The following is a 21,981-nucleotide window of genomic DNA, read 5'->3' as shown; positions in this document are numbered from 1 at the left end:
GGTAGTGTGGGTTTGGAAGGTCCTGTCAATGTGCTTATCCAGGGCAGTATGCACACCGTAGAGCACGTTAAAAATAACTGTAAACTCTGGGGACTACTAGCCTTAAGAATCCCAGAGATCAGTAGCTGAAAGTGACAGAGCAGTGAAAATTGCACCAGAGAACAACAGCAACCATCCCGCCATACACCAACCACAACGACAGGCACCAACTGGCATCGAGTAACAGCAGCATCTGGTAGCAGTGTAAACAACTGGTAGTATGACCAGTGACAGCCAGCATTAACCAGCATTAATATGCTGTGATGAGAAGCTACCAGGGTAAGTAACACAGTGTTAACCAGCAGCAACCAGTAACATCTGGTAGAGATTGGTGGAGACCAGCATAGGTTTCTAAGAAGAGCTTCAGATAGCAACCAAGAGTCCACCTTGGAGCACCTGACTCACTGTACCTATCAGAAGAGGGAGATTTTATCTTGGCTGTTGATTAGCTGATAGGGGTGGCTGAGAACCAATGGTCGTTGGAGCCTGGAGCCACTAATAAAACTGCCCTTTGCCAATTCTAAATTTCCATCTAAATGGAGCTAAAGAACACCCCATGGTGATTGGCAACATCAAGGGGACGTATGTAGGGTGGCATGCCCTGAACCCTATTACCAGATTTTTATACAAGTTCTTAGCATTTATATGCCTGATGCTTTTTGTATTTCTCACACTAAAACATTCCATTCTAAAGAAATGTTATTTTTATGTAAATAACATGCATCATTTTCTGCAAGAATCATAAGAGGTGTCTATGCATTTGTAAGCCTGTTCTCAGACTGTGTGTTTTAAGTGATTTATTAGTGGCCTAACATGGTGGTACACTCTTGCAATCCCAACATTCTGGGAGGCTGGGGCAGGAGGAATGCAAGTTTGAGCCCAGCCTGGGCAAACTAGTCACTTAGGGAGACAGTACTTCAAAATTTAAATAATAAAAAAAGACCTGGTATGTAGCTTAGTGTGAAGGTCCTGGATTCAGCTCCCAGTAGCACCACACACACACACATACACTCACACACACACATACACACACATACTCACACACACACGTGCGCGCATGCACACACACACACACACACACACAGGAAGTGGTTTACTGATATATCAGTATAATAGATTGTTATTTTACAGATAATTTGTGTTTACTACTATATCAGTTGTAAATAAACATGCCTTGCTGAGAACTTGACTTGCCATTCACCATTCCAGGATTGTTCCTTAGTCCTAAATCCTCTGGGCCTCTGTGCCTTCTATTCCATGGTGAGTGAGCTCAGTACGGCTGCATTGCTCACTCATTAATTCCACAAGCAGTAATTTAAATGCTCACTATGGCCCAGGCATTGCATCACGCTGATGAAAAAAATTGATTGAGAGGCCATTAGGTTGAGAAGGCTCCAACGCCTTGAGTTCCTCCACTAGCAAACTAAAACCAAACTCAACCTAAATGGTAAAACAAAATTTAAATTTACCACCCTCTAACAAAGGATTCATTAATTAAAAATTATCACCTAATCTCCTCGTAGGAATTTTAAAATTAGTGTTTGATTTTATCTGGTCAAATAGTCTCTTTGCTTTGTTTCTAAAATGTCTTATAAAAGTTTTTCCTTCCAGCCCATTGGTTGAAGGTACAAACCCCAGGTACTCTGGACCTGCCTCTTTCCTGAATACTACTTGCTCAAATGAACTCTTTACAATTTTAAAGTGCCTAATATTCACCTTTTAACAGGCATTATAATAAGGTAAATCATAGTAAGACTAATAAGACAAACTCTCTGGTTTTTAGTCACTAAAAATTGAGGCGGAAGGACTGACATGTAAACTGGTAATAATCATGCAAGGGGTGAGGGCAGGAAGAGTGATTTGTACATGGGTATTATGGAAGAGAAAAGAAATAGCATCATCTTTAATAGCAAGAAATGAATGAAGAAGCTTCTTAGAAGAGATGTTAGCTGTCTGAATGAAACTACTGGGTAAAGTAGGAAAGGTAGTGCTGGGCTGGCAGAGGAAGCTTTTTAACCATCGTTGGTGAACCATATGGTGAGGATACAAGATTATGCAGCAAGTGAGCACAGCAAGGACTTGAAGAATGAGAACAGAAGTAAGACAGTCTAGAGATTTTCTAACTTTATAAATTTCCAAAGACCCAGTCTAAAAAGATTAAACAGAAAGCAGGTAATATGTATGTGTGCTGGTTAGTAGTGGGACTGCAAGAAAAAAGTAGGTAAAACCTCCTTACTCCCCACACCTGAAATATCTTTTCTTTTCTGAATTGTTGAAACAAAGGTCTATTTTTACTTTCTGTGGCTGGTTAAGGTCTGAGAGAAAAGTAGTATATTTGCATCCTTTCCAGGTCTCTATATAGAGGATCAAGGTTAAGACTTGTATTTGCTATTTCGCGTTATGACTAAAATATCTGATACACACAACTTGAAAGCAAAAAACTATTTTGGCTTATGGTTTTGGAGGTTTCGGTCCATGGTTGGGTGACTGAGCTGCTCACCTCAAGGCAGCTGGGGGCAGAGAGCAGGGAAAGAGCCAGAGAGAGCGAGAAATACACCCTCCACAGGCAATGTTCATGAAGACCCGTCTTTCCCAGCTGGGCCCCACTTCCTAATAAACCTATTCAGCTTTGAGTTTATCAGTATATTGGTCCATTGATGAGGTAAGCATCCCCATGAATCAAGAGTCTTACTAAAACTCCACCTATGAATACGCGAGCCTTTTTTGTGGGGGAACAGTTTATACTTCAACCACAACATTACAACAGGCCTTAGTTGTTGGAGAGCAATTCAGAGTTCTTGGCCCTTGATTTAGTAGAGCCATTTAGTAGGCAACTGACTGTAATCACATGGCTCTGGTAATAAAGACATGTTGAAATATAGTTCCCTATTGGTCTCTCATCTCTTGTGTCTTGTGAGCAGAGGCACCTACAGTACATGTTCTTCTTCTGAATTATCTTTTTGTGGTGCCCGTAGAGCCTTGGAAGAGTGAGATAGTAACTCTCTCCAGAGCAAAGGGCAGATTTGTCCGCTGTCCAGGGTAATAATCTCCCTCTCTTCTGCTCTCTCTGCAAGAAAGTTTTGGCAAGCTTCCTTATGGCACATTTTTAAAAATAGGGTTTCCTAACCTTGAGATTCCTTGGCTAAGACACTAACACATTCCATGTATGGACCCACCCAGGCTCACTTTCCTTACTCCAGAGCCCATGGAGAATGAAGGATTGAGGTGAACATGCAAATTCATTCTGCTCGTAGTGCTGGGAGTAATGAAGTCCTTAGTCTCTAACCTGGATCTGTGTCTTTTGTCGTCATCCTTGGAATGGCCATGTTCTAAATTGTTGGCTCCTATGTAGTATAAAAATCTCAGATCTTTCCTAGGACTTGACAGGCAGGACATTGGGACAGGGCTCCAAACTGCAGCAAGAGGATCAGCAGGGTGTCTATGGATAACACATCTAGAGTCGGGTCTTCCCCAGGTATAGTGGAACTAATGGTTTCCTTACTGCTTGGACTCTACTGATAACAATCTAAGCAGTGAAATCACTCAGAAATCGGTGTCAGTGGCAATGACTACACAGAGGACAATAATTTTATTTGTTTATTTATTTATTTATTCTGTCTTTTTGAGACAGGGTCTCGGTATGCAGTTCAGGCTAGCCTGGAGCTCACTTTGTAGCCCAGGCTGGCCTCGAACTTGCAACGATCCTCCTGCATCAGTGTTCCGAGTGCTGGGATTACAGGCGTGTGTCACCACATCCAGCAATAATTTTATTTATGGTATATAAAGTCGATAAACATAGGGACTAAATGTAAGATCTAGTTAAATTTTTTTTACTCAATTTTCCTTCCACTTCTAGGTTTGGATAACCCAATAGATAAGGTGATCATTAATGTATATGTAAATCTGTTAATTTCATATTCTAAGGCAAAAGGATGGAGTGAATTGAGCTTGAACTTGAGATATTAAAAGTATATTTTCCTTTAACATTAATCATCATTTCAAATATGCCTGCATGCCTTTGGTTTCCACATTCACAGATTCAATTAGCTGCACATCAAAGATATTCAGAAGAAAATGCACATCTGTGCTAAACACATATTGATTTTTATTCTCACCTTTACTCCTTAAACAATACAATGTAACAACTGTTTGCATTTACATTGTGGTAGGTACTGTGAATAATCTAGCCATGATTCAAAGAATATAAGAAGATATGCATAGGTTAAATACAAATACTATGACATTTTCTACAAAAGAATTGAACAAAATATGGGTTTGGCTTCCTGGCAGAAGTGGAGTGTGTCCTGGAACTGATCTCCCACAGATATTGAAAGATAACTATACTCAGGAGAATATGCAACATTGATACGTATGAGACATGGCCTGAGTTGGTACAGTTTGTCTTGGAGAAGGGACACTCTAGTCTTATGAGAGAGACTAGGATCCTATAGACACTAGTTTATTGATGGGACCTCATGACGTTTTGGTTAAGAGCACACAAAGTGATGCTAAACTGTCTATATGTGAGTTCTGGTTCTGTCACTTACTGATGTGTGATCTTAAGTAAGTTACTTAACTTTTTGTGCCTCAGTTTCCTCATCTGTAAGGTAGATGCAATAATTGTACCTACCTCATGGGGTTTTGTGAGAATTAAATGAATGTACACACACATAATTATGCTTGGAATGATACCTGGAATGTATATGCACAATAAGATCAGTAGTTAGTATTATAGCACTCATAATAAAATCTCAAATAATCGTCATTTAGTTTTCCCCTCCCATTAAAAATGCTAAACTTGCTGACAAATAATTACCCTTATAACATCTTCCATATATGCAACTACTATATTCCTTGCAGGGTGAGTTGGGCTAAACAGACAGAACAACAGTTAATTTTCCTTTGCAGAGTTGAGAGCATTAACTCTAATAATCTACCTATCAACACGTTCCAATTGTATACCTCCTATGTGCAAAGTTATGTACTGGCCATCTCTTGATTCAGAAAGATTATTCCCTACTAATTTGGAGCCTAGCAAAAATTCTGTGTAAAATCACTCATTGGTATGAGGGCATAAGGAATTTCAGGTTGATAGTTTAATTATTTCAACGTTCGTGTTTATGAGTCTGCTATACAGCTCCTTCTGCATTTTGGACTATAGCTTGATCTTTAGCTCATAGGCTAAGAGTCAGCATGTTCCCATTTATTTTTAGGATTTGAGGAACCTTATGATTAGAAACCTTTTTCTTTGCTCATTTTGCAGCTTAACTTCCGCTCTGGGTCTCTCACTGCATAGTCTGTTTTCTGATGCAAATTTCTTTCCCTTCTGCATAGTGTCTAAATTTACAGAACTCTCCACTCAGTAAAGGTTCTTAACTAGTGGATAAGCTATGATTTTCATTATTTTCTGATCAAACTTAGAACCTCCTGCATTCATGTGCTCTCCACAACAGGCCTGGTTTGACAGTGTGATTTTACTTTTTTTTTTAGTATTTATCATTTGCCAGATATTTTGTAAGCAAAATCTCATTTACTAAATTTAAATTGCATTTAACCTAATTGTTTAGGGCTCATTTAGCTGTAAAAACAGTTTCATTGTAAAACCCAAGATTTATGAGTGGTAGATTTTATGTTTTTATTCTGGGTTAGGTCTAAAATCACACATGGATGTTGCCTACATTCAAGGCAAAGTGTGACAACTTAGGTCGAGCTGCAAAGCTTAATTCCATTGGCTAGTGGAATAAGGATGGAAGCATTAAGCATCTGCAATTCGTAGTCATAGAAAAAATATTACAAGAAATTACATTTGATTATTACAATGGCTATACTTGGTTCATTTTAATTGCACAGAAAATAATTTTAACTTATTCTTCCCTTGTAAGAAATAGAATGTGTCTGTGGTTTAAAAAGTGTGTCTTCTATTACAGTCATTTCAATATTGACCCATAAAAAGATACCATATACCGTCATGTTTTCTGTGGTTCAGGGCCTCTTTCACGGCCCAGGCTGTGAGTTTACTCTCCTATATTCTTCGGTACTAGTTGGTTCTGTTTTCAACATGTAAGACATTTTGAAAATTGTCTAGTAGCTTTGCCTAATTTTATAGATGATGAAATGAAGGCCCAGAAAGATAAAATAAACCGTATCAAAGTCATTAAAGAGTAGGAAAGAACAATACAAAATCATACTGCTAGAAAAGATCTTTCACAATTCATTTTGAAAATTCCATGTCTAATCTGGAACTAAATATATTCTGTAAAAGAAAATTCCTTGAATACCATGGATAATGCATTCTAATATCTAACAACCTTTCCAGTCAGAAATGTCATTCTTGAGTGTAATAACCTCTTTTCATGCAAATTAAGCTTATTTCCACTTGTTAGATGCTTAATAAAGATGGATGATCGTCACTTTAATAATTATGACACACATGCATTTGAAACATTTTGAAGTATAAACTTATTCTCCATTATTTCCTGTGCACCTGCTAAAGACTCCAACATTTTAAATTCTTGAACATATCTTTGCATTCCTGTTTTTGGAACCAGGAGTACATATATCATAGGTCACTCTGTATTTTTCACTTTCATCCTTAATTAATTACCAAAGTCTCTGATTTTATAGCCCACAAGTTTCCTAACCTCAGTGCCTCTATTCTAACCTCTGCTGTAATCACTCCTCACTTGGTTTTACCTGATTGATTACTCAGCAATTATTGTGACAGTAAGCAATCCCCAAACCTTAGTTGTTTATAAACAGTTGTTTATAAACAAACGTTTATTTTTTAAATCATGTTACACGAAGGCCTCAAGGCAACCACAGCTGGCCTGAGTTGGGCTTGCCTGAGCTTGGCTTAGCCATGCCTTAGTTTAGTGCCTTAGCTTAGCTTGCCTCAAATCTCACAACACTTACGTTAGCCCACAGTTAAGCAAAACTATCTAACATAAGGTCTGTGTTAAAAGACATGAATATCTCATAGCAGTTACTGACTCCAATGCACTGCACAGTATCAATTATCTCCCTTGTGACTGCAGGGCTCACCAGGAGCTGCAGCCCAGCACTGCAAAAAGGATGGTGCTACATATCATTATCTCAGGAAATCATCCAAATTCAAAATTCAGAGTATGGTTCCTGCTGAATTTGTGTTTTTGCAGTATCATAAAGTTGATTGAAAATCAAACCACTGTAAACTGGGAACTTTCTCAGCAACTTTCCAAATTATGAGAAGATTGCATTTAGGGATGTTGCATTTTATTCTTATATTCATATGCCTCAGTATTAACATGGCATCACTCTACTCCCCCATTGATTGGCCTTGCCACTTTGGAAATTACGCAGTAGCTTCGGATCTCAGACTCTTCATTGCAGTAAAATAACAATGTGTCTTAGACAAATTTTGGAAATAAAGCAATATTGTGTACATTAAGTATACTAAAGCTGTATGTATGTGTAATAAATGCCTGAAAATTTGTTCCTTTTTAATTCTTATCATTGTGAATCAATTTTTCTTTTCTTCTTTTTCCTCCACAATATCTCATGGAAATGTATTGAACATTGTTTTATTAACTGAAATGTGAGAGAAAATATTAAACTCAGGAATACAAATTGTGTAAAGTCATTCAGTTCCATGGCAGCCAAGTGAATATAAAAACTGGTGTTTTAAATTTTCTTATCCAGTACAATTTCCAACTGTCTTTCTCATTCTGTTTTGTTATATGGACATTATTCATTTTTCTTTCAAGGAAATTTCTATGTGCAAAAAAAAAGCAGAGTTAATCTTTTTTGAGGGGGTGGGAAGAAAGAGATATAAGACTTTCTTTGCAAGGAAGAAATTTTTCTTACATTTTATCAAGCAAAATAGATGTGAAATGAACTGTCAAATAGCCAGTCCATCATTCTTCATTATTAACTTATTTATCTATTAGGCATTTATCAAGATCTTGGCTGAGAGAAGAATTAGTGATCTCCTTAAAGAGAGTCTTGAGAATACATAGAGTTTTCTAAAAGAAGAAAGAAAAAGAAAAGCATTATTCTTGAGAGTTCTTGGGAGCAATGTCTTGAGCATCCTTCTGAATGACCAGCTTGTTATTTCTCTAATGTCACAGAGACAGACAAACAGTTCTTCATTCGAAGGTCTGGACTGCAGTGCAATGATTTGATTATTGTCCATCTCCTAACAGGTTCCTGTACAGGCTGCGAACTTCTTGATGGCAGGAGTTGTCTATTTTCCATCTTTGATTTGCTACTTCCTACCTCAGTAACTTGGAAACAGTGGGCACTCAAAAGTCCTTCAGGGGCTCATGTCTGTGTTCAATTATCCTGTTACTCTGAGATTGACAGGCGCTAAGTGACAAACACATGTTATCATCTAAATCCCATCTTGTGCGTACTCTGGGGACACTATCTTTACTAGGACATTATCTTTATCACTATTCTTGATGTGTCCTTACTTTTAATTACTTTTGTTTATTTCTTTCTAATGATTGCTTCTGTAGTTCCTTAAGGTATTTGAAAATGTTATCCTACTTTCTCAGTCTGGTAGCACCTGTGAACGTAAAGGAACTCATGAGTCAGCCCTTCAGATGAATATTTAACAACATGTGCAAGGATGATCTTTTACTCATGCCCTAAATATGCACTTTAGTTCGGCATTGGAGTTTAATCCATGCTTTCCCAGTTTTGTATAAGACAAAGATCGAGTGCCTTACTATGTTTTCTATTTCTGCACTTCAGATTCTGTTGCTTCTTTAGCATTCTGTGAAGCATATCGTATAACCCTTATTTGTTAGATGCTCTCCGTATACTTAGAGGAAAGAACATCCTTGTTTCTGAAGATGAAGAGTCACAAAGAAGAGTCTGAACAAATTAGCCTTGCTAAATGCCTCATTTTTTACTATTAGATCATGGGCTTATGTCTTCTAATAACGTGTTTGCACAAATGTTCATTCTTCATCAAACCTACTACAATAGACACTCGGGGTTGTTTCTTCAGAAATTCATTTTCTCATGAAGTCTCCTGAGTTAAGTAAAACTTATATTGAATGACTTTTCATGCTTCTTTTTGTTCATTTATCTATTGTATATGGCTCTCAGCCAAGAACCTAGCAAGGTGTTATGGTTGGGGTCCTGTATGTTCTTCAAAAGGTTCATTGTGTTGATGGGCTTTAAGGGGGGAAATTATTGGTTCCTGATGGTTCTAACTTCATCAGGTGGGGCAACCCATTGATGAAACCATAATTTGATGATATTACCAGCAAGTGGCAGAAACAGGAAGTGGGATCCAGTTAAAGGAAGAAGGTCGCTGGAAGTATGCCTTGAAATGTATATCGTGCCATTGGCCCCTTTCTCTGTGGTTCTTTCTCTTTTCTCTGCTTCCTGGCTGCCATAAAGTGAGCAGCATTTCTCTGCTATGATGTTTCTGCTTTCTGTAGATCTAAAGAAATGGAACTGGCTGACCGTGGACTGAAACCTCTGTAACCAGGAAGCAGACAAATCTTTTCTCATCAAAATTTTTTTCAGGTATCTTGCCACAGTGGTGAAAAACTGGTTAACACAGGTGGGTAAGAAGAAAGATATTTTTCTTCCCAGCACCCTTACATTTGCAGATCCCTTGCAGTATCCTTCCTTCACAAACCACAAGCTAGTTAATTAAGGCTTTTTGCCATTCTTCAAATGTGTTCTGCTTTTCCACACCTTTTGACTTGGCTTTGGTTGTTCTCTAGGGTGTTTTCCCCCTTCTTTGTGTCTTCTAAGAAATTCCTATAGTCTTTTCAAGACTTCATTTATGAAAACAATCACTGATTCAGCCTCTAACTCTCTGTTCTCACCAAATAAATGAATAAGTTGAATATTCAACTGATAGTTCAGATTTGTTTCACATTACCACTTCTCTAAAGGTCATAACTCTATTTTAAAAACTGTTTTGATTTGATATTCTTGGTTAATTAATTTATTTTGAACTTTTCATATTCCAACTTAGAATCTTGCTCAGTAATTCTTTGGTCTTTTTTCAGTATCATGAGGATATTAATATACATTCTTTTGTGGATTCCTCATATATAGGTTATTGGTTTAATCAATTTATAAATCACTGGGTGAGTCTCTAGGGTTTATTTTTGTGTACTTTAAGTTTCTACTTTCTGAAAAGTCAAAACTTAAAATATATAACCTAAAAAGACTTCTTTGACAAGTCTTAATATGACAGATATGTTTGTAGTAGTGTCAATTTCAAGAGAATACAAATGTATGTTTTAAAAGGTACAGATAGATTATTGCTATGGCAAGTAAGAGAAAAAAAAAATCCCATTGTATCTCCAAGAAGATGGGGTGAGAATAATAAATAACCATTTTACTTGCTGTTAATCTGAGAAGCTTCATGACCAGGGAAGTCTCAATTTTATTAGAGAAGTCTTAGCTTGGACATTAGAGACAGCGCTTTCATCTGAATCTCAGCTCCACCACTTGGTAGCTGTATGACAACGAGCAAGTGATAAACTCTTGTGTGTGCCTCAGTTTCCTCATCTGTAAGACTGAAGTTGAGAGTAGTGTACACATCACAGGGTTGCTATGCTTTAACAGATGTGAAGTACTTAGAACAGTGTGGGTCGCATGGCTAAGTTCTATCAAGTACTATTATTTCTGTTTTGGTATTTCTTTCACTGTTTTTTCAAGTTGGAGAAAGACCTTGCTGTCGTGCTTGTGAGTTTTGACTGAAAAAAGTAGACAACAGTATGAGAATTTCAAGTGCTCAATAGGTGCTGCTAACCACTGCAAATTTCCCTCCCTGGCCCTCTCCCCGCCCCCACTCATAACTATTTGGGGAGGCTGCCCTCTGGTGGTGTCTGAGAACCGCTCCCGCAGCTTGCTCCAAAGCAGGTCAGAATTCTGTCTTCACTTTCCTTTAATACAAAGGCTAACTCATCCCAAGTTAGTGTTTTCCTCCAGTCCTTTTTTGAAATACGGTTGCTAAATCAGACACACAGATATGGATTTCAAAAATTAAAATGACAACTATTATAATTTTACTTGAATGCTTAGAAAATAATGTATGAGGTTATAAAATGTGTTAGGTCAAAGTCTTTTTATTGATATGCTTAAAAATGAGATAAGTGATAGCCAAATATCTGAGGATGAATGGGGATCTTTTTGACAGTGATTTAAACATTCATTTTAGAAAGAAAAACTTTATGACCTCTAGTATAGAGATTTTTACATTAAAATTTTATGACTTTGGCTAAATGTTTTCCCAAGTTGAGAAAATACTTGTAGTTCTTAACATTATAACTTAAATATATGTATACAGTCTATTGATACTACAGATTTTATGTTTTTCATAATAAATCTGCAAATGACTAAATCTGATTTCTTTGGGGATCTCATATGGAGAGATTTATTTTCAAGAGAAGTTATGGAAAACTCCTCTTTGCCAGTTCTTTTGCAAACTTACCTAATTCTGGAATGTAACTTGATGAAGGCCGCTTCTCTCTGCTGGGTGAGCTGTTATGTAATTCCCAGCACCAAAAGAACCACATCAGAGGATCAGTGACTATTTATTTGCACATTTGTTATCGTTTCTGCTGGAGAATAAAGAATGAGCCTGAACTCTGAAAGCTCGGTCTGCAGGCAGCCCCATCATTCTCTGCACACTTCTGCTGTCATTCCCATTGCAGGCAGAACATTATTCAAACCACAGGCTGCAAACTCCCAGGTAAATGAAGCCAGCAGGAAACTCTGTTTGATATCAAGTACGTTCTTTATCAACCTTTTTGTTGTGATGGGAAGAAATGAACCGACTTTACTTTTATCTTGCCCCGTTTTAACATTACCCAGTAGGTGCATGCTTTATTGCTGTGCTTTGGTAAAACTCTGGTATACCCTGACTTTGTGCTCATAGATTTTCCATACTAAGAAAAAATTAATGATTCTTCATTTGTCCTCACCAGCCATAAAGTCTTAAATGTGTTTTTATTAAAAGTGCTTTTAAAATTCTGCTTATAGGAGTCACTGCCTGGAAAACATCCCTTGATTTTCCTTACTCATTCTGGAAAGACCGAAGCTCATCTGCCATCAGACAGAGAATCAAACTTCACAATGCAGCGCTGAACTTCGGGGTCAGCCTCACAGCCGCTGCCGACCACTCAGTCCCAGTGCTCTTTTGTATTAGAAAGACTCATGCAAGATAGGAAAATGCAGCATCTTTGTCTTTTTTCCTCTACAAGTAGTTGGTTTTCAATGAGCCGAATGGTAGTGTTCGTATTGTGGGGTTCATTAACAAATGTACTTTTAATGCTCATGTGATTTTTTGACACATGATTAAACAGTATATTAAACCCGTTTTTGTTCTATGTAAAGTACCCTTGTGACATCTTATTTGGGTTCAGGGTCTGTTTTACAGAGAAGAAGCTAATTTGAGCAAAATGCAGAAGGCTTGAGTAACACACAAGTTTAGAACAACCTAAACTTGTATTGATACTTTTCTTGCGTTGTTTTGTGTGCTGAATGGTCAGTTTTGCACGCTGTTTATTCCAAATCCCAAGAATGCAAAAACCTAAGGCAAAGAATTCACATGTAGCTGGCTGAAAGGGGAAAAATATCATTTGAAACTGTTACTGCAGTATTTTAATCCAACATGCAATGTTTTGTAGTGCCTTCTGTGATTTAAAACTTACAAATACTTTGCATATCAGTTACTTCAAGGACATCTTCATTGTAGTATTGAAGACATTCCATACTTTTAAACATTCAGTTTTCTCATCCCAGAACCACTGTAATCATCTCATAATTGGGAATTAACGTACTAGGCAAACTTCTACCTGACATTAGTACAATCATATTTGAAGACTATTATTGGAGAGGAACTAACACAATGAAAGACTTTTTGCCTCATTGACTATTTCACTTCATCCTGGGATGCTAGCTTTTGTGCAGCGTAAGGTACTTAGAGCATCCTTGTCTTCTACTCACCATGAACGCGTTTTCTCCCACTCTCACAATCAAAAATGTCTCCAAACATTGCCTGGTGCTTCCTGAGGGACTAAATTCCTGCTTCCTGACAGAGCAATTGTCTTAAAGCAATCATCTGTGTATCCCGTTGCTTCTAACACCTCCAGTCAGAGAACTTTGCCATTTTGCATAACTTTCAAACTCGAATGTAGGATATATGGTCACCAGCTACATAGTTCCATTATTTTTCAACTTTTCTACTTTTCCCCCTTGAACCTGTGACATACTTCCTCATAAATATATATGTGCTACAGCTAAATTTTTATCTTATGCTGGTTTTCTGGGAAGAGGAACAAGGGATGAATGGGGCAAGATAAAGGGCTTGGGCTGGAGAATGCAACAGACCAGTGTTTGCATTCTGAGTCCTCTCCCTGAGCCTACGTTAGTTCATCGTTAAAAGGATGATGACACCTGCTTCATAAGTGTTAAAATGAGCTACAGAAAAGTGCGCTACTTTTCCTCTTCCATCATAAGTATCACAGCCTACATTCCTTTAGCAAAAAGCAGGTGAACAAGAGAAACAAGAACAAGAGAAAACAAAAACAAGTTTATTTAATCAGAGTTTTATGTGACCTGTGAGCATTCAGAAATGCTTGTGCTTTGGTTGGATGAAGCACAGATAGCCATATAGACATACGATTGGCAGTGTAGACAGCCGCGGATATGTGATTTGTCTGTTCTAGTGGTAACAGACTGAGGGACAAGCCCAGCAAGGTGCATCTGCTGAGACTCTTCAGGTCCTCTCCGTATAGCATCTCCTCCCCATCCTAGGTATGGACAGGGCCCCTCTGGAGTGAGGGGCTTCAAGGGACAAAGGAGAAGGGCGAGAATGACCTTTCTAGGTCTATGGCTTGCTTTAGCAAAGTGGGCTCTAGTTTCTATGAGCTACTTTGGGAAAGACAAATTCCAGTGTTTGTGACTTGCTTTGGGAGGAGAGAGAGAGGCATGAGACAGGAGAGAAGGCCAGAGAGATTTGCTCCTGAAGACTTCCAGAATCCTCCGTTTGAAACACTCAGCATGCCAATGTATCATACTATGGGGTATTGTGTTCTGGGCCAGAAATGTAGACTTGCAAAGGGCCAGAATGGAAAGGAAACCTATTTGTAGGCTATTTTCTTTGTGGTAGGCATGAGGTAAAGTGCTGAACTTTATCTACCTATATATTCCTCATTTTCCATATGAAGAAACCATTGTGCTGAAAGTCTGAATAACTTTCTTGAAGACTTAGAGGTGGTATGCTGATGAGTCATCTGTGCTTTTAAGAAACCAAGGCACTTTCACTGTGGCCAGGCCAAGCCAATCTCTCAAATATTATCTATCCATTTGTCTTCAGGAGGGCCCAGGTATATGCTATTAAATATTTACTCCATCAAAAGACAAATCTGGGAAGCTTTTAACTCTGCCTATAATAATCTAAAATACTCCTGTGAATTTAGAATTCTCTTCAGAGTCCAGTTCCTTCCTGATAGGGTTCATATCAATATTAAATCAATTTTTTGGGAGATTTACTCTGACAGGGATTAGGTAAGCGTGTCTGCTACAATGTGTTTTTTTCTGTATTCCTTGTTTCCTTTTTTTTTTTTTTAACCCTGTACACTTTTACATTTGTGTTCTGTGGGTCTATGATACAACCCTACAGTACCTTAGGGTACTGTTCAAACTGGACTTTTGACACAAAGTTGGCTTTAAAGGTAAGAACTGGAGTGCAGCTGGGAGCAGTGGTGTGCACTTATACTCTCAGCACTCTGAAAGCCTGTACCAAAAGGATCACAAGTTCGAGTCCAACCTGGGCAACTTAGTGATTTAGTGAGACCTTGTCAATAAATACATAAATAAATAGTAGAGATGTTGCTCAGTGTGAAAGCCTTGAGTTCAATCCCCAGTATTGAGAAAAAAATATTTCAGGTAGAAGGGAACATTGAGCAAAAGAATAAGATAAAAAAAAAAAAAGATTTAAAGAGGGCTACATTGTTCTCAGAGAGTTTTATTGTGATCATTTTTCTTAGAACACAACATGGAAATGTCTTGCTTTTGGAGGCAAAGGCCAGAGCAGAAAAGGAATCTCTATGGACTTGCGTGGAGCAAGATTTCGTGTTGGAACTATTTCCAGAAGCGCTCACCTGCACCTTCCCACTGGGGTACCCACCAGGCAGGGACCCTTAGGTGACCTCAGTCCCTGTTCAGCCAGAGGAGCATAGAGAATGCCTTCTCCAGCTGCAAGACATGGGACCACTGGAAAGAGGTTGACCGGTCTAGAGGACAGGTGGAAGACAAATATTTTATTCCTGGAGATATGTAATCCTCAAAATGGAAGGCCTCTTTGTACTCTTCAAAAACTGTGGAACTCCTTGTTGTAGAAAAAAAGAGAACTGAAAAAGGTGGATCCACTCTGGTCCAAGCTGGGTGTGCGGGGCTGCAGCTCAGAGCATGCCTGCCCTGTCTCACAGCTACTAAGATATATACCCCTGGACACCACAGGGGCACATTCCTGGGGACTGTGCATGCACCCCTCGACCCACTGAAAGACCCTGATGACAGCAAGTTTGACCAGGACACTCAGGACTGCATGGTTCACCCCTAATGCCAGGTCCCTCTGCACAGAGCAGGTGGAAGGCCTATGGCTGCTAGCACATCTTCGCTGTGAGTCCAGACCTCCTCAGAGTGAGCAGATAAGGGTTCGAGGCCGTGATGTACAAGAAAATTGTCTGGTGATTTTCATACTGGTTATGGGAGCTTCCAAAAATGCTGTCTAGAGTTTTTTGTTTTTGTTTTTTATCTCAATTATACCAATAAAAGTGATAATAACTTTTAGAAATAGTTGATGTTTTTAAGTTGCCACCTGTAATTAATCCAATTTTTATTATATTGTTTCTGTGGGACACCATTTGTAGTCATATACCCATCACAGAGAACGAAAGGCCAAGTCACAAAAGGATAAAGATCCCCAACAAATGAAACCAGGTTGGATCAGGAAATGTTAAATGATTTTCTAATATTAGGTTCCAACTGTTTATAGATGAATGTTTTTAATATATGCAAAACAACTATGCTCTCACATCAGTAACTGGGGAAACCAAAATTAAATAAGATGGACTACATATCACACACAAAAGGAAAATGTGTGAAAAAATTGAGGTTGGGAAGGTGTTGTAAAAACTCTTTTCTGTCTACCATGATGAAGCCAAATAAAATTCAGGCTCACCTTATCAGAAAAAGAATTTCAAATTTTTATTGAAAATCACCTCATAGATGTATATTATACTTTTATGTGTATACAAGCATATTTTTCTATAAATGCTAATATTTACTGTCTGATTTTGACTACCATTTATATTTGAATTTTAGTGATTGTGACTGTAGTCACCAAGTTTCAAAAGTTCCGAAAGAATTGCCTTCATTTCAAATGCAACCTATTGCTATAAATGGTATTTTCTGGCGAGGTATAAAAGACAGACATTGGTCTCTTTCCAATAAAGTATAATTCATCTGATTTGTTAGTAGGTGCTTGGAAATCAACCACAAAGCCAAGCAGGTCAATATTTATAATCTTACTCATTTCATGGCTGTGATTCTGAAGCCAACCTTGTTTGCACACACAGGGAGAAACGCAGTTCGGCTCACAAAGGTAGCCATAGACTAACAGAAGCTGGAATAGAAGTGCAAACGTTTCATTTTTTTCTCCACTCTAACGTAAGCTCAGCGTATCAGAGGATGAGGAGAGGCTGCCAGGGCGAAACGCCCCGAATGTCCTGTGGTGATGGTCAGCAGCACTCAGAGCTGATTACCAGCTTGACCGGACAGCCCTGGGCACCCACGGTGAGTAGCCCTGGCCACAGCTCTCAGGCAAGAGAAGTGGTTTCTTCCAAAAGCAAACAACCTTCGACCCACTGTCTTCATCTGGGCCCATCAGGTCAACCGTTGTTTTACAGAACATCGGCAATTGTCTTTCTCCTTGTGTCAGAAGCCTCTTGAAACATTATACGAGGATAATTAAGTGGTGAATAAGGGTCAATGTGGACAAATAAATCAAACTGATAGTTTGAACACAGACTGATTGAGCAAAAACAAGGAATTCTGCCATGCCTGTTACTGCGGCGCTTGATGTTAACTGACTTTGTTAACATTACATCCAGAGGCAGCAAGTGGGAATGCTTTGTGTGGGATCAAAAGCTGAGCAAAGAGACACGGGATTTAATTGTTCAGCTTTATTTTTGAAATAAAGACACGCAGTGCCTCCATTTAGTTGACTTTAATGGAGCACAAAACCAAACCCATTCTTTAGCATGCTAATTGACTTAGAAGATGCTTTCCTCTTGTATAACAGAGATGCAAAGAATATCAGTAGAATCATCAGACTTTGGAGAAATTCAGAGTCAAAAATAGGAAAGGAAGTTAAGTTCCTGCATCTGAAGCAAATGTACTGGTAAATATCCCACAACGATGCTACAGTCTTATATACATATTTTAAATCACACATCACAAACTTAGTGGTGTGTTCTATATAACAAGAAACTGTTGAAATAAACATGATTAGCTCCTAGAGGAGATTTTGTTAGGCAAAAAAGTAACTGACAATTCCTAAACTGGAGAGAAAGGAAAAAAGAGAACCCTTTCAAAGACTGCTAGTGTCTATAGATTTGTTCTAAGGCAAACTTTTATTTTATTTTATTTTATTTTTTGGTAAAATTTTTTGTTAGAAAATAAATGCAAAGAATAAAATAGTAAGACTAAAAAGGAGTCTTTTTTTTTTTTTTTTTACTACAAATATGCATCTTGGTTATTTTACTTGGGTATTAGAATTCACATTTTCCTGGCAGTCAAAATTTCACCTCACTGACCACCTCTAATTTGCAAAAATAAATATATGTTTAAATAATGAATTTATGTTATGTTAATACACTTGTTCTTTTATGGCCTTACACTGACTTACCCTGATGGCATTTGTGTTCATGTGAAACACTGTATTTAGTAATCTGTCCCAGATTCTTCACACATGGATTGTACCAGCTCTTTAAATAGTGATATTTAATAGTCTCATATGTAAAGTAAAAGATACTAAGTTTGAAACATAAACTTATTCAAAATATTCCACATTTGAATTATCATATCATACAGTCATCAAACAATGGATCTTATCATAACAAGCATTATTTTACAACTTTGTTCCATAAAATATCCTATAAAGAAAAATGAGAAATTAACTATTTTTCCTTCTCTGTGCATTTTACATTGGAAGGGCCTGAAGAAGTTTGCAATATGGTGAGTTTTGATTGCAAACAGTAATTTATGAGTTTAAAGGCATCAAAATGACATTTGTTTGAAAATATTGATTACACATCCGTTCCCATATCTGGGCATCTGTCTTCATTTTTAAAAAAATTTAAATACAGGCATAAATCCCAATATGCTTGGATTAATGAAGATAGCACTAGTTGTTATTAATGTTTGAACTGTGTTAATATAAAATAACTATGAGGAATAAATTATATGGGGGGGAGGTGACTCCTGGTTCTTTTTTCCCCCATAAATAATTTCACATAAAGAATCTAAGAGAAGCTCATCTATGGGTCGCCTCCTCTGAGAAAGTGGGCTGGGAGAGGTGTAATGGATTGTGCAGGAGATGAAGGCGAGCTCACACCATGTCCAATCAGCCTTTTTCTGAAAGGTCAGGACATTCTGTCTGGGTCCGTTTGTGTTTGTGATTCTGCCGTTTCCCTATTCAGCCACACAATGTAACTGTCAGTCTCAACAAGAGTTCCTGGACCCACTGGCTCCACAGCTCTCGGGGTAACATACAATATTTCACAGCCACAAAACAATCCAGCGTCTGCGTGGGCGAACCATATGATGACCACGGGGAGCAATATGGTCACACCCTACTGAGCACTCTTAAGGGGCCTGGAAAGACTATGTCGGCGAAAGGGCCGGGCTTTGCTCTTCTGTGCTGCTGCCGACTTGCCAAATAGCATTTTAATGTTTGAGTTTTTATCAGCAGAAGTCAAATGCAAATGTTCCTCCCTCTGCTCCGACTTCGTAGAGAAAGACAGCTTTACTGCTATGCAAAGCATTTGCAAGCCTGGAGTTAGGAGGGTGATGGATATTAGAAATAATTTAGCACATTAATGATGGCCTTGTTGGATTTCCCCCGTGTGTGTTTTGTTATGTTATTTATTTCTCTTCCCAAACAAAACCAGACACCAGCTCAGATTTACAAGGGCAAAGGATGGGTTCTGACAGTCGAGGGGGACCGAAGAACCAATACCCTAACATAATTTTTCACCAGTGGGATCGGAACTGAGCTCTGGAGGAGTAATGCATATGGTGCATTTTCAAAGGATTTGGCCTGGATGCTGCTTTTGGACCAGTTGATTGATTTAAGTTACAGTCCAGTCTGTTGCTTCACTCAGGAAAATTAGATAAAGTATTTACACAGAGCAAGAATAAATGAAAGGAACAACAAAGAAAAAATTCATCTTTTCAGGCACATAAGCTGGTTCCATCTATTTAACATTTATTCTTACTCTTACATTTCCAGTTCTTTCTTTATCCAAGTTTCATCATGAATTATTTTCACAGTGAATTTATTTTTTAAAGATTTAAAAATCCTTGAATTTTTCTAACCACAAATGTGTTTTAATGTATGTATATTCTCAGCATTTTACTCATTCTACTGAAGAGTTCAAGTTAAAAACACTAAAATCACCAGATATGTAATTTATTAGTTAGTGATTATTCTAATCATGCTAAGTTTGAATCATGCTTGAAAACTTTATTTCTAGGGAGACTGTCAGTCAGTGGTAGAATGCTTGCCTGGAATATACAAGGCCCTAGATTTATCACCCAACAAAGAGTGAGAGAGAGACAGGCAGACAGGCAGGCAGGCAGAAAGACTGACTTACTTATGTGAATGACATGTAGCATAAATGTGTCTATTTGAAGGAGAATATGGAGATTATAGGGATTTCTGTCTAGTTGATTTCATCTATGACAGTATGACTATGGAGGGGGTTGGTAAGACTTCAGACCCTTACATTATTTACCTTTAGCTTTAATGTATATTTTTGCTCAAATAGTGTTCTGATGTCCTGTGTTGTGGGAATTTATCATGCACACTGTAATTTTAAACAAGTGAAACCACAGTGTTAATACCTGACGTTGGAGAAGCTACAGCACAGCTAGTTTCTCTCATTTGTTTCTGTCCTGCAATTTTACTTGATGTTGCACTACAGTGGATACAGCCTTCACCTTTAATATTGATAGAAAGAACCAATATCAATTTGAGTTTTTACCTAAAGTGATAACTCAATACTTAGTAAAGGTTATATCGGTAAAGCCCATAAAAAGGCAAAAAGAAAAAGTTAGCAAAATTAGACAGTGGAATCCACAGTTGATTGTTAAGGGGAAGTCAGCCTGTTAAAGTGTGAATCCTGCTAAGAGCAAATATCTCACTTCCCTGTGACAACTAGTGTTTTTTATCATCACAGTGGAAGCTGAACCCTGGGTCTGTGTGCATTGGTTACATCCTTGCATAACCCAGGGCTGAAAAGCTCAACCGTCTCAAGGGGTCAAGCCAGAGCAGTGTGGATGCGGGACAGGAGGTTGGGCTGGAGACTATGTTGATCCTGGCACCTGTTCAGGCTGAATGTAGCCTGTTTCAGGGTAGAAGTAACTAGTATTTGTCAAAACTTTTTTTTTATTATTTTCTAAAGAGAAGCTATATATTCTGCTATACTATTGTTGTGCTAATACTAATGAACTGTGTCTGAGCAGCCCTTTCAACTGCGAGGTGCCAGTGCATGATCTGGAGCACATCGGACATGACTCTTTTAAATTCTTAATGAGATCATTCATGTTATTGGGTCTCTGGTTGAGCTACGAGTTGTACAGCAAAATGAAGAGTTAACATAAACTTTAATCAGTAGTTCAAAGTTTAGAGGAATTTTTCCTTTTCCCCAGTGGCAATAGGAAAGCTGAGCTGTCAGCAGCTTCTGTGTATGTGTGTGTGTGTGTGTATGTGTGTGTATGTGTGTGTGTGTGCGCGCGTGTGTGTTAGAGACTGAATCTAGAGCCTAGCATTACGCACGCTAATTGCATGCTCTACCACTGAGGTACCCAGCTTCTTGGAGAGCTCTACTTGCAACTTTCTAGGTTGTTGAAGATCTGCACATTGACGTATGAATTTGCACAATAGCACTGATGGGTTCAGTGCATGCTACTTCAAGGTATGGCACATTAGCTTTCAAGTTATCAGCAGAAGCAGGGAGAGCACGCTTTCCTCCCCTTGAAGCACATCAGGAGAGTATCATTTTAAAGGCGCCTTCCCTGTACTTCAGACAAAAGTGTTGAAGACAGACTCCAGGGAAAATCTGGACAAACAGGACTTGGTAAATTTCCTCCTGTTTAATTTAGTTAGATTCTACTCTTTTTGTCCTCCAATGGTATTCTTTCATGAGTGTGCACTGTTTATTAAAACTAGCATAAAAACAAACAAAGCAGACTGGCCTACTTCTTTGGGTTCTCATTTCCTTATGAATGTTCCCATGTCATGTAAAACTTGTATCAAATAAATCTACAAGTTCTTCTCGTGTTAGCCTGTCTTTTGGCATAGTGGGTTGAGTCATGAACCTCGAGATAGCTGAGGAGAAGACATATTTCTGTCCCCGGTGTCAAAATGGTGCTGGCTGTCCCCCACGTCTCTTTTCTGTGGTTCCCCAGGTATGTAACTGTACCCAGTGCTCCTTGCAGTTGGACCCAAACATGTTCTCCTGGGTAGGATGTGATGGCGCCATCTTGGGGTCCGCAGCTGTAGGGCTGCATTGCCCTCACTTACTTTCTGTTTCCTCCTTGCTGAGCTCAGACCTGATAGCAGATGCCGAAGCCCTGGGGGTAGAGAAGCAACGGGGAAGGACTGTGAGTGCCTGGCTGTTGTGCAGAGCACGC

Source organism: Chinchilla lanigera, unplaced genomic scaffold (assembly GCF_000276665.1).
Source record: "Chinchilla lanigera isolate Chin_1 unplaced genomic scaffold, ChiLan1.0 scaffold00035, whole genome shotgun sequence".
Classification (NCBI taxonomy): Eukaryota; Metazoa; Chordata; class Mammalia; order Rodentia; family Chinchillidae; genus Chinchilla; species Chinchilla lanigera.
Note: the sequence above shows the minus strand (reverse complement) of the source record.